Raw genomic sequence first — 12,889 nt, forward strand, 5'->3', positions numbered from 1 at the left:
ATGCGAACCCGCCCGAGCTCGTACCACCGACAACTCATTGGGGTACTGATCCGATACGGATGAAGACTGGACCGATCACTAGGGCTCAAGCTAAGAGGTTTAAAGAAAATCTTGCTGCCTTTATCCAGAGAGTAATTCATTCTCAAAAGGGCTTGTCCATACCTGAGGATAAAAGACCTATTTTAAGTATCCAAGTGGTGGAGGCTGATACATCGGATACCCATATATCGGACATTTTTTATCGGACATCCTTGTCTCGGACATTGGAGCCTTGCCTCAGACATCTGATCTCGGACTTCGGACATCGGATGTAACTTAGCTCGGACAGACATCAGCTAGCTTGGCCAGACATAACTTAGCTCAAACAGACATCAATTAGCTCGGCCAAACACAAGTTAGCTCGGACAGACATCAGTTAGCTCGGATAGGCCATAAGTTAGCTCGGACATCAAGCGGACATAAGTTAGCTTGGTTGAAGACATAATTCAGCCTAAATGTCAAAGTCAACTCGTTACCTAATTTGCGGTTAACTTTATTTCTTTTTGGGTTTTTATTTAATTATTTTCTGGACAAATAACTTTAGGAAGGTTTTTATTTTATTGTAAATTAATTAATTCCTAATTTAATATAAAGGAATTAATTAATGAAACTTAGATTAGGAAATGAAGTATAGTTGCGGCCAACTAGGTTTCTTTATGTGTGTGGCCGGTTTTTCCTAGGGTTTTTAGGGTTTATTTTGTTTCTTTCAAAGCCTATTTAAAGGCTTATTTTTCAATATGAATACAACTTTGATTTGATTAAGAAAATACTTGTGAGATTAATTATCTTTTTGTTCTTTAGAACACCTAAAACACCATTAGAGAAATGGTTGTTTTATCTTGACTTATCAATAGGTTTTCCATTCCCTATTGTGGCATCTACATTATACTAAGGTTTCTAACCATAGGTTGGTTAGGGGTTGAGGTCCATTCCATTAGAACTTGAACTTAATTAAAATCCGGGCTAATATAATACGGGTTTATGAGCAAGTCGTCCTAGGTTCGTATCAGCTTAGATTCCCATGCTATTGCATATATTTGAGAATTAATTCATACAAAAACAAAGAAAAAATAGTCCGATGAAGTTGATAAATTGATATGGTTTTTATATTCAAAATGTCATTTTTAGATTAGAAATTGTTATAATAAAAAGATAAAAATAAAAGTAAAAATAAAGAATAAGAATAAAGTGAATCTCATTATTTATCTTAAAAAATAACTCTTCATCTTTCAGTTTGGAGTGCGTGTTATTTATTTATATTTTTGTGAATAATAATTAAAAAAAACTAGTTCATAATAATCAAAATCTTCTAGAATTTCATTAAACAAAGTTAACCCAAATTGTTCATATTTTTTTTTCCGCCTATGCTCTTCTTTATTTGTTTTTAGTTTTATTACAATTTGCGCCTTATAAAAAAATAAAAAGAAAAATGTTATACAATAATTTTCTATTGTTTAACAGATTAAATATTAGGAGTTTTGCATTTTTCTGGCATTGTTCTAGTTTGGAGGCGGGAAAAACAGAGAGCTAGAAACTCTTCTGCTGCTCTGAGTATTGGCCACCATAGCCACTTCTTATTTGTCTCCTTCAGGCCTCCGTTTGGTTTATCAGGACGATTTTATTAGGCGGTAGCAGTTGTTAGACAATAAGCTAGAGGTATTACTATTCATTCTTAGGTCTCCTCTTCTTGTTTTGCGCTTGAATATATATATATAGTTAAAACGAGATTAAGTTTGGGGTTTTAATTATTAATTAGTGATTTGTTTTATTCCTTAATACAAATTTTTCCAACTGGTGTGTATATATATATTGCAATGGCTCCAATATTGGTTCTTGATGCTTTCTTTTGCTGCGTTTTCCACCTCTTTCAGTTTTCTCTTTTGGGTATCTTTTATCTTCTCCATTTCAAGTGTTTGATTCTTGAAGAAAACAAATTTTAATCTTTGTTCTTTTGGGTTCCCCAGAAATGGTGAAAAACAAACGTACCATCGTTTTATATATATATATATAGTTTGTTTGCTTATTAAGAAAATTTCGTTGAGGATTGTCCTGAAATTGAATGGGGATTTTTGATAATATAGGGAAGGCAGTTGTAGATTCCTCATAACCCTTTGGAACAAAAACACTTTTCACTCTCACTAGATTCCTTGAGTACTCCATCCTCTCCCACATCCTCCATAGATTGATGTCTCCAACTAAGTGATTTATGTTCTTATGCCTTGTTCTTAGTTGCAGATTTGAATAAATCATCTCTTTTAGGTTTCTTAGATCTCGAAGTTTGATTTTCATAGATTGTTAAGAAATAGACAAATTAATGAAGTAGGGACACAGCATGTTGCATCACCGTTACCACATCCACTGCCATCATGTCCTCTTGCCTAAGATCTTGGCCACTTCATTTTTACAGTTGGTTATTGTGTCAGCATCAGCATTCGTTCCTTATCCATTGAATCATATACCGTCACTCCCCCAATCAAGCCTTGGCCCCAAAGCCTCTACCCAAAGCGCCTTGTCTCAATGATCACTTGCTAGCAGAATCTTGACCTTGCCCTCTAAATCTTCCATTACAGTAGAAACTTCCACCCTGGTTTTACCCATAATTATGGAACTTATCATGCCATCATCCAACGTCGCTCACGAGCTTGTGCTTTTGAAGAAGTCGAGTCCCTGCCTACACAAATCTCAATTAAAATGCGGTGAAGAACTTTTTATCACTGTCATTCATAATTATAGCCCTGCAGCTCAACCGAAATTATTGTTGAAAACCTTTCTACGCATTGAATCTTTCAGTGCCCAGCATTATGTGAGATCCTTGAAAACTTTGTTGAATGCTTTGGTTCAAAATAAGCGCTATGATTTGGTGCACTTCGTGTTTGTAAATTGTAAGAAGAGATTTAACGTGCTGCCCATTGTGTCTACTTGTAACATTTTGATTAAAGCATTATGCAACAGCAATAACATAGATGGTGCTCTTCATTTGTTAGATGAAATGCCTGCCATAGGAATGGTCCCTAATGTGGTCTCTTGTACAACAATTATGGGTGGATATGATTGATGTGTTAATATGGTTCGTGCCAAAAGGGTTTTTACTGAAGTTTTGGATAAAGTGTGGCTACCTGATGCCTCTACCTATACCATTTTGATCGTTGGGTACATTAAGCATGGGAAATTGGCTGATGCTATTAAGGTAATGGATGAAATGGATGAAAATGGGATTGACCTAAATGATGTTACTTATGGGGTTATGATTGAAGCTTATTGTAAAGAGAACAAGTCTGGTGAAGCACTGAACTTGCTGAATGATATACTTCAGAAGAAGTATATACCAAGCTCAGCGCTTTGTTGCAAGGTGATTGATGTACTATGCAATCAAGGGAAGGTGGACGATGCTTGTGAGTTGTGGAAAAGGCTTTTAAAGAAGAATTGTACTCCTGATAATGCTATTACAAGCACACTTATACATTGGCTTTGTAAGCAGGGTAAAATATGGAGGCAAGGAAATTATTTGATCTTTGAGAAGGGTTCAATTCCAAGTGTTCTTACTTACAACACACCTATTATAGGAATGTGTGAGAAAGGGGAGTAGGTTATGGGATGACATGGTGGAAAAAGGATGTGCTCCTAATGTGTTCACCTATAATATGCTAATAAAGGGCTTCTGTAATTTTGATAAAGCAGAGGAGGGGATTAGAATTTTAGAGGAGATGTTGGATAAAGGAAGTTTTCCTAACAAGACTACTTACAATATGTTGATTGATGGCCTATATGGCATGGGAGAGGAAGGAGAAGCTTCATAAGTTCTTTCAATGGCAATGTCGAGTGGAGTCATTGACAATGTCTCTTGGGTTCTCTTCTTTAATAAAATAATTGGTGAATTGGGTACAGGAACAAGTGTTCTTGACCAAATACTGTCAGACAATGTTACATAGAATTCTTGAATATATGACATATCTATGGAGCCCATACCTTGGTGGCCTAGGAATAAGGTGACCTTATCTGATTACATTTTTTTCTTTTTAAATGGTTGATGTCAAACTTATTTCACTCATCCCTTTTTATGTTTACTCTTTGTCAGAATCATTTATTACTTCGAAATCTTTTTGCCAATTGCTTTAATCTAATTGATATGCTTTAGATGGCATCCTTTATGTTCTTTTATGCACTTTTGGTATCTATGTATCCTCTATTGATTGTATCATATTTTTGTACTGCTGAGCCAAAAGTGTCATCTTTTAAGACGCTCAATGCTGTCTGTAGGCGATCAACAACCACCCAAGTTGATACTTGTTTCTCTTTTCTAAAGCTACTACATTTCATTGATCAATACTTTATAAAGATGGAGCCATGTTTTTGGTTCTACTTTTATCTGAGCCAGTCAAAACGTCTTCTGGTTAGTCAGCTTGTTGACATTCCTGCTCCAGTAAGGCTTGACTTCTCCCACTTTTCTTACCCTTAGCTGTTATATGGTAAAATGGCAATCTTGGGTGAGTTTTGGTGGTCTGCTATACTGCAAGGCCTTGTGGCTCAGGTGAAGTGAATGCATTAAGCTCCAGAATGGTTTAATCTTAGAAATATAACTACATCTCCCAATGCCACACGTTTATGGTAGCATGCTTCAATATAGAAACTTCTTGATTCATTGCTTGCCCATCTGCCTTTGTTGTAATTTTTCCTTACAAAATACATATCTAGTTTTTTCTTAGAAAATTTGAGCAGATAATTTGTTTTATAATTCTAAGAATTTAGGTGGAAGGTGTTGCGAGTTTGTTAGTGACTTAATATTGCACAAGCCTAGACAACAATTAATTGGAATATAATTGTTATCTTAATTCTTCGGGATCAAATGGCTGAATTATTTTCGACCTTTGCTTAACACTATACTTTATCCTCCTAGTAAAGGCAACCCTTCCATTCCCCTTTGTTCTCCTCGTACTAATGGGTCTTCTTGCACCATGGGAAATGTGATTTTGTTGTGTGGTTATTGATATATAAGCACTTAGCACCAAGTCCTTAGAAGAATATACTAAATATAAAAGGTGCCAAGTCATTTCTTGTGCTTTTAACTTGATTTTTGGTTTTGGGGTTGTGTATGGTTGATATATTCGCTCTCTTATATGGATATTTACTTATGTCTTAAGCTTGATTGCATAATGATGTGACTCCGTCCGTGCCTGTTCAACCGACTACCCGCCGGGGTACGGATCCTATACAAATGAAGATGGGGCCAATCACTATGGCACAAGTTAAGAGATTTAGGAACAACTTGACTGGCCTTATTCATGGAGTGATTCAATCACACGAGGGCATGACAATACCTGAAGATACAAGATTCGTTTTAAGCCTCCAAGTGGTGGAGACCGATACGGACCTAGATAGCTATTTTCGTGCAAATTTGGACTCCAGGCAAAAAGGAATGGTTCTAATACTTCATGAAATCAATGAATATCATTAATAGGATATGAAATCCAACCAAGGTAGAATCAAAAGCATCTAAAAAGGACTTGTACGGACAGCATCTCAATTTGGCCAACAATGTGCTATTTTCCTGCTAGCTTTGACTTTTCTTCTTGCTTAACTTATTCCAATCAAGGGGCAATGTGTGGGAATCATTATTAATCATATATGGCATCATAAATGGCATATGGAAGCTGATTTGGAGCCCAAACAAGGTGGAGATTGGTCAAAGATACCTTAGTATTCAAACTAGTCAACTAGTTTCCTAATTCGATTTTGACTTTTTGTTTTAAGAAATTAGTCTTTTGTTTTGATTTTTATTTATTTATTTGCTGGACAAATAAGTTTAGGAAATTTATTATTTTAGTATTTCAATTGTAATTTAATTAATTCCTAATTCAAAATAAAAGAATTAATTAATCCAAATTAGTTTAGGAAACTAAGAAAAATTAGGCACTTTCCTTTTCTCTATTTTCTTTTTCTCAACATTTTGTGTCCGGTTTTGAATTAATTTTTTAGGGCTTTCACTTTGTAATCTTAGCCTATTTAAAGGATTCTTTATCAATGAGAAATAAGCTTGAATTTTATACAAAAATTTATTTGTGAAATTTATTTTTTTTTTAATTCTCTTTGAACACCTAAAACACCATTAGTGAATGAGTGTTTTAGTTTGGACTTATCAATAGGATATCTATCACCTATTATGGCGTCTTCATTATATACCAAGATTTCTAATCATAGGTTGGCTAAGAGTTAAGGTGACCATTAGAACTTGAACATAATTAGATCCGGGCTAATATAATATGGGTTTAGACACAGGTCGTCCTAGGTTCATATCATTTGGTATTAGAGCCGACTTTTGTTCAAGTTTGATCTATCTTTATTTGCTTTATTTGTTTTTTGTGTTAATCTGCAATTTTAGTATTAGGTTAAGGTTGCTTCTATCATCATACACGTTCTGCATATGTTTAAAAATAAAAAATAAAAAAAAACGATTCATTCTTCGCCGAAATTAGGTTCTTTGTTTTACCGTATTTTTTGCTTCCTAGTTTGTTGGTTGTCTTTCATTATTGTTCTTGTCAATTTGTGTTTTTGTTGATTTTTCATTTGCTATTTTAGTCTTAAATAGTTGCATTCATATATTAAAAAAAAAAGAGAGGGTTTACGGCAACATATACAAAATTTGCTAAAAAAATTACAAATTTCCATCTTGTTGTTGGAGGTCACGGGTTTGGTGATTATTTGGCGTTGGAATTGTAATTTTTGTGTTGATTCTTGCTACTTCAGTTGTTTAATGTTCTGTGAGTTAACCAAAAAAAAAAAAAAACAGAGAAGGAAAAGCTGAATTAAAAAAAAATATATATATCGGCTTGTTGAATTTGGTGTTGAAATTTGTTGCTGGAAATTTTCTTGGAACTGCTGATTTGTTGATTGTTTATTCAATATTTGGAGTTGCTGGAGAATTATTTTTGCTGCTGGATATTTGAGTTTGAGTGCTAAATTTATTTGGATTAAAATTTGTTAAAGGATTTGATACAAAAACTTGAATTACAAGAGAACAACAACCACAACTATTCTATATTTTTGTTTAATTTGATTGTTGTTCATATTTGAATTTTTTTTCTAGAATTTTTTTCTCAAATTCATATTCTCTTACCATCTGGTCCAGTTCTTATTAATTCCAAAATTTTCTTTGTTAAATTGCTTTATTTAGTCTAGAAAAGCTGAAAATTAGGTGCTTAAAAATTCATTTGGTATTGCTTACTTTTTGCTACTGTTTTGTTGATAAGTTTAATTAAAACATACTTGTGATCTAATTACTGTTTTGTGGGTGTTTTAATTAGAAATTTGCTATAATTCTTTGAGTGGAAAAAGGCAAGAGTGTGTGAGCTTAAAAGAGGGTAAAAGCCGAAACTAGTGTGCAAACATGTGAGGGAGTGATTTTAGTGAGATTTTATTTTATTTTTGTGTTATTTATACTAACATGGAAGATTCAAGGTTGAGGAGAGGAGATCCACTTTTGATAATTAATGAAGAGGAGTCTGTAGGATTTAAAGACGAATCCCGAGTTACGAGGAGTGGTGAGCAAATGGACATGAAGGCTGTGTTGGAACGATTACAGCAGATGAATGCTCAATTTGACCACATAAATCAAAGGATGGACAGAATAGAAACGTCCCATGGTAGACCAAATTTGAGGCAAGAGTTCCATGGAGGTCAAGGTCAAGGTCAAGGAGGTTGTGGATGACTTAGAGAGGAGTTTGAAGGGGGAAATGTTGTAGATGATTTCAAGGAAAGAATGGTGAAACATTTGCTATCCAAAAGAGATTAGGCTGTGGGAGACATAGGAGACAGAGTTAGATGATGATCTTGGCAACATTAAGGTAAACATACCACCTTTCATGGGGAAAAGTGACTCGGAAGATTACTTGGAGTGGGAGGAGCGTATGGAGATGATCTTTGATTGCCACAACCATTCGGAGGCCAAAAAGGTGAAATTGGCAGCAATGGAATTCGGCCATTATTGATACGAACCTAGGACGACCTGCTCCTAAACCTGTATTATATTAGCCCGGATCTAATTATGTTCAAGTTTTAATGGTCATCCTGACCCCTAACCAACCAATGATTAGAACCTTGGTATATAATGAAGATGCCACAATAGGTGATGGAAGTCCTACTGATAAGTCAAACTAAAACACTCACTCTCTAATGGTGTGTTAGGTGTTCAAAAGAACAAAGAGAATTCAATCTCACAAATAATTTTCTGTATAAAATTCAAGCTTCCTTCTTATTCAAAAAATAAGCCTTTAAATAGGCTATAAATCCATGAAATAAAACCCTAAAAACAAAGGGAAAATCGGCCATACAAAGTAGTTTCCTATGGTGGCTGAAATTCTCACTCCTTTCCTAATCTAATTTGGATTAATTAATTCCTTTATTTTGAATTAACAATTAATTAATTTACAATGAAAATAATAAAATAATAACTTTCCTAAACTTATTGTTCCAGAAAATAAATAAATAAAAACTAAAAAGTAATGGTAATTTCCTAAAACAAAAAGTAGAATCAAATTAGGAAACTATAATACTAGCTGTTTGACTAAGTTGACTTTGACCAATCTTTGACTAAATTGAGCTCCAAATTAGCTTCAGTATGCTTATTAGGATTCCAAATAAGCTGAATATGAAGTCCCACACGTTGCCCATGCTTGGAAGAGGAAGAAAAAACCAACTCAGCAAAATACAGTAAAGCCAACACAAAATACAGTAAAAAACAGGTCAAATTTGAAGCTGTCCGTACAACCCCTTTTTGAATGCCTTTGAAGCTGCCTTGACTTGATTCCATATCCTCTTAGACATATGTATTGAACCCATAAAGAGTTGGAACCATTTCATGCTGCTCGTTATCCATATTTGCACCAAAACTGCTACCCGGGTCTGTATCGGCTTCCACCATTTGTAAGGTTAGGATAGGTCTTGGCTCTTCGGATATGGACAAGCCCTTTTGAGTATGCATTATTCCATGGATAAAAGCAGAAATATCATCCTTAAACTTCATAACGTGAGCCCTATTGATTGGCCCGGTCTTCATCCGTATCGAGTTAGCACCCCAGCGGGTTGTCGGTTGTGCAAGCTCGGGTGGAATCACATCATTCCCCTCTTCTCGAGAAGGATTTGTCCTTAAATCTATTTCATCACCTGCAGGAAAAGGAAACGAATCAGCATCTTTGGATTTAGCACTCACATTATACTCACCCAGTAAATCAAGCGTGTAGGTATTTTCATTGATCCTTTCCAAAACTTGAAAAGATCCATCTCCTCGTGGCATAAGCTTGGACTTTCTTCGTTCGAGAATCCTCTCCTTCCTTGGTTGAAATCAAAACCAATCTCCTGGGTCAAATACTATCACAAAAAATACTAGAAATACAAGTTCATCAAACTTTTTAATATTAACGAATAATCTTTCCCAAAATTTCAAATTTCCACTAAGTAAAGCTTTTAACAATGAAGATAAAGTTCTATGCAACAAAAACATCTTTAAGTAAGTATCTTTAAAATTCATGACCAGCAATGATTTCTTACTCAAAATTACTTTTTTAGCTTCACCAAAATTAAGATCAAAAATTTTATTTTTCCTTTCTTTCCTTTCTTTTCCTTTCTCACTCACGGGTTCATTGAATTTTGCATCACTCTCAGCTTTTGCTCCAATCCAATTTTCTTACTCTCGGATTTGTTTAAATTTTTCCGGCTCAACCTACGTTTTAGAGGACTTACCTTGGACAGCAAGCTCACCTTTCCCCTCTTGAATGGATGGTGGAACCTTTGGTACCATACTAGCCTTGTCTTTTAGCCTTTCGGCTTCCCTCCTTTGTTGCATTTGCAGTTGGTCTCTAAATACCTCCTTTGGAGTTAGTGGCTCCAGCTTGACCTTCTTCCCATTAAATTTAAATACAATGGAATTCTCTCTTCCATAGTGTATGGCATTCTTATCAAATCCCCATGCCCTCCCCAATAAAATATGACTAGCATGCATAGGTACAACATCACACAATACACATCCACATATTTATCTATACTAAATTTTACCTTGACTTGTTTATTCACTTTTATTTCACCACTATCATTAAGCCATTGTAATCTATAATGTTCTAGATGTTTAATAGTTATTAAGCCTAATTTATCAACTACAATGTTACTAATTACATTTGTACAACTTCCACTATCAATAATCATACTACAAATCTTACCTTGAATTTCACATCGATTGTGGAAGATGTTCTCTCTTTGAATTTCATCCTCATCTTTGTATGCAGCAAGTACTCTCCTAGAAAGCAAGTTTATTGCAAGGTTCTGGGTTCATCCTCCAAGTCCTCCTCCTCCTGCTTGGCTTCATCCTCACATTCTTCACTTTCCGATTCTAGCTCGTCATTGCCCTTTAACAACATGATTCTTCTATTCGGGCATTGGCTAGCAATGTGTCCTCCTCCCTAACACTTAAAATGCACAACATCATGAGTTCTAGAAGGTTTAGGATCTAATTTTATCTCATTCTTTGGGGCTTGGACAGATTCGGTTCTAGTCTCCTTCCTTGGCCAGTTTGAACTTTCTTCTTTAACTTTCGGCTTTGGCTTGCTTTCATAGATGGGATTCTTCCTCCAGCTAGTTGAATTGGACCTTCCACTGTTGGAAACACCTCCAAACCATGATCTTACACCCCTCCTCTTGAATTGATGCTCTAATTTAATAGCCACATGCAACATCTCTCCAATTCCACATATTGTTGCAATTCTAGTTGATTGGCTATTTCACGATTCAAACCACCAAGAAACCTTGCCATGGTTGCTTCCCTATCTTCATTCAAGTTCAATCTCATCATAAGCATCTCCATCTCCTTGTAATAATCCTCCACAGACATACTTCCTTGAGATAGGGATTGAAGCCTTTGATGCAGCAACCTATGATAATGTGATGGTATGAACCACTTCCTCATGGCTTCTTTCATTTGGCGCCATGTAGTGATCAAGTCATCACCAACTCTCCTTCGGGTGTTTTGCTCATTGGTCCACCATTGGAGTGCGTAATGACCAAACTCCATTGCTGCCATCTTCACCTTCTTGGCCTCCGAATAATGATGACAATTGAAAATCATCTCCATTCTCTCTTCCCATTCCAAATATGCTTCCGGATCACTTTTACCCATGAATGGTGGGATGTTTACCTTGATGTTACCAAGATCATCATCTTCATTCCTTACTGGTCTCCCATGGATTAGCCTTTCTTGAGGTTCAAAAATTTCATCAAACCCTTCATCCAAGTCATCTCCATAGTTACTTCCCCCAAATTCCTCTCTTAGTCGCCCTCGGCCTCCTCGACCTCGACCTCCATGAGTATCTAACCTTATATTGGGCACTCCTTGGGATGTTTCTAACCTATGCATCTTTTGATTTAAATGGTCAAATTGGGCATTTATCCGCTGTAATTGCTCAAATATAGTCCCCATGTCCGTTTGCTCACCATTCCCAGTAGCTCGTGGATCACCATGAAATCCTACGGACTCTTCTTCATTAATTCTCAGTGGTGTGTCTCCTCTTCTTATTCTAGAATCTGCCATCTTAGTAAAATACTGCAAAAATAAATTAAATCCTCATAATATTCACTCCCTCACGTGTTTCACTCAAATAAGGTCTCGACACTCGTGTTTGCACACTACTTTTGGCTTTTACCCTCTTTTAAGCTCACACTCTCTTGCCTTTTTCCACTCAAAGAATTATCTCAAAGTTCTAATTAAAACACCCACAAAACAGTAATTAGATTACAAGTATGTTCTAATTAAACTTATCAATAAAACAGTAGGTAAAGGTAGGCAATACCGAAAGAATTCAACAAAACCTAGTTTCGGCTTTTCTAGGCAAAATAAAGCAAATTAATGGGAAAACTTTGGAATTTTGAAGAACTGGACCAGATGGTAATAGATTATGAGTTCAAGAATAAAATTCTAGAAAAAGAAATTCAAATACGAACAAGAATTAAAGAGAACAAAAATATAGAAAAGTGTTGGTTGTTGTTCTTGTAATTCAAGTTTTGTATCAATTCCTTTAACTAATTTTAATCCAAATAATTTAGCGCAAAAACTCAATTATCCAGCCGCAAAAATAGCTCTCCAGAAACTGCAAATATGGAATAAATAATCAACACAGCAGCAGTTACAAGAAATTTCCAGCAACAAACTTCAACACCAATTTTCAACAAACCGATATATATATATTTTTTATATTCAGCTTTCTTCTTCTTCTTTTTTTTTTTTCATTTTTTTTTTTCACTCACTGCATATCAAACACAACTGTAGTAGCAAGAATAAACAACAAATTTGCAATTCCAGTTCCAAAAATTCACCAAACCTGTGACCTCCAAATAAACACAAATGTGCAGTTTTTTTTTTTTTTTTAAATGTTGCCGCAAACTCTTTGTTTTTTTTTTTTTTTTTTGAATATATGAATGCAAATATTTAAGACTAAAACAGGAAAGAAAAATCTACAAAACCGAAATTAATAAGAACAATGATGAAAAACAACCAACAAACTAAGAAACAAAAATACGATAAAACTATAGGAATGAATGTTTTTTTTAAATTTTTTTTTTAAGATGCAGAACGTGTATGGGACGGATACAACCTTAACCTAATGCTAAAATTGTAGAATAACACAAAAATAAATAAAGCAAATAAAGATAGATCAAACCTGAACAAAATTTGGCTCTGATACCAAATGATACGAACCTAGGATGACCTACTCCTAAACCCGTATTATATTAGCCCGGATCTAATTATGTTCAAGTTCTAATGGTCACCTTGACCCCTAACAAACCCGTGATTAGAAACCTTGATATATAATGA

At 35.0% G+C, this 12,889-nt stretch overlaps 1 pseudogene; it reads left to right on the forward strand.

Moving 5' to 3' along the window:
• Positions 1-4,008, forward strand: part of LOC132803264 (pentatricopeptide repeat-containing protein At5g16420, mitochondrial-like) — a 79,090-nt pseudogene extending 75,082 nt beyond the window's left edge.
• Positions 4,009-12,889: the final 8,881 nt, after the last annotated feature.

The sequence above is a fragment of the Ziziphus jujuba genome, chromosome 3, assembly GCF_031755915.1.
Source record: "Ziziphus jujuba cultivar Dongzao chromosome 3, ASM3175591v1".
In the NCBI taxonomy this organism is placed as follows: domain Eukaryota; kingdom Viridiplantae; phylum Streptophyta; class Magnoliopsida; order Rosales; family Rhamnaceae; genus Ziziphus; species Ziziphus jujuba.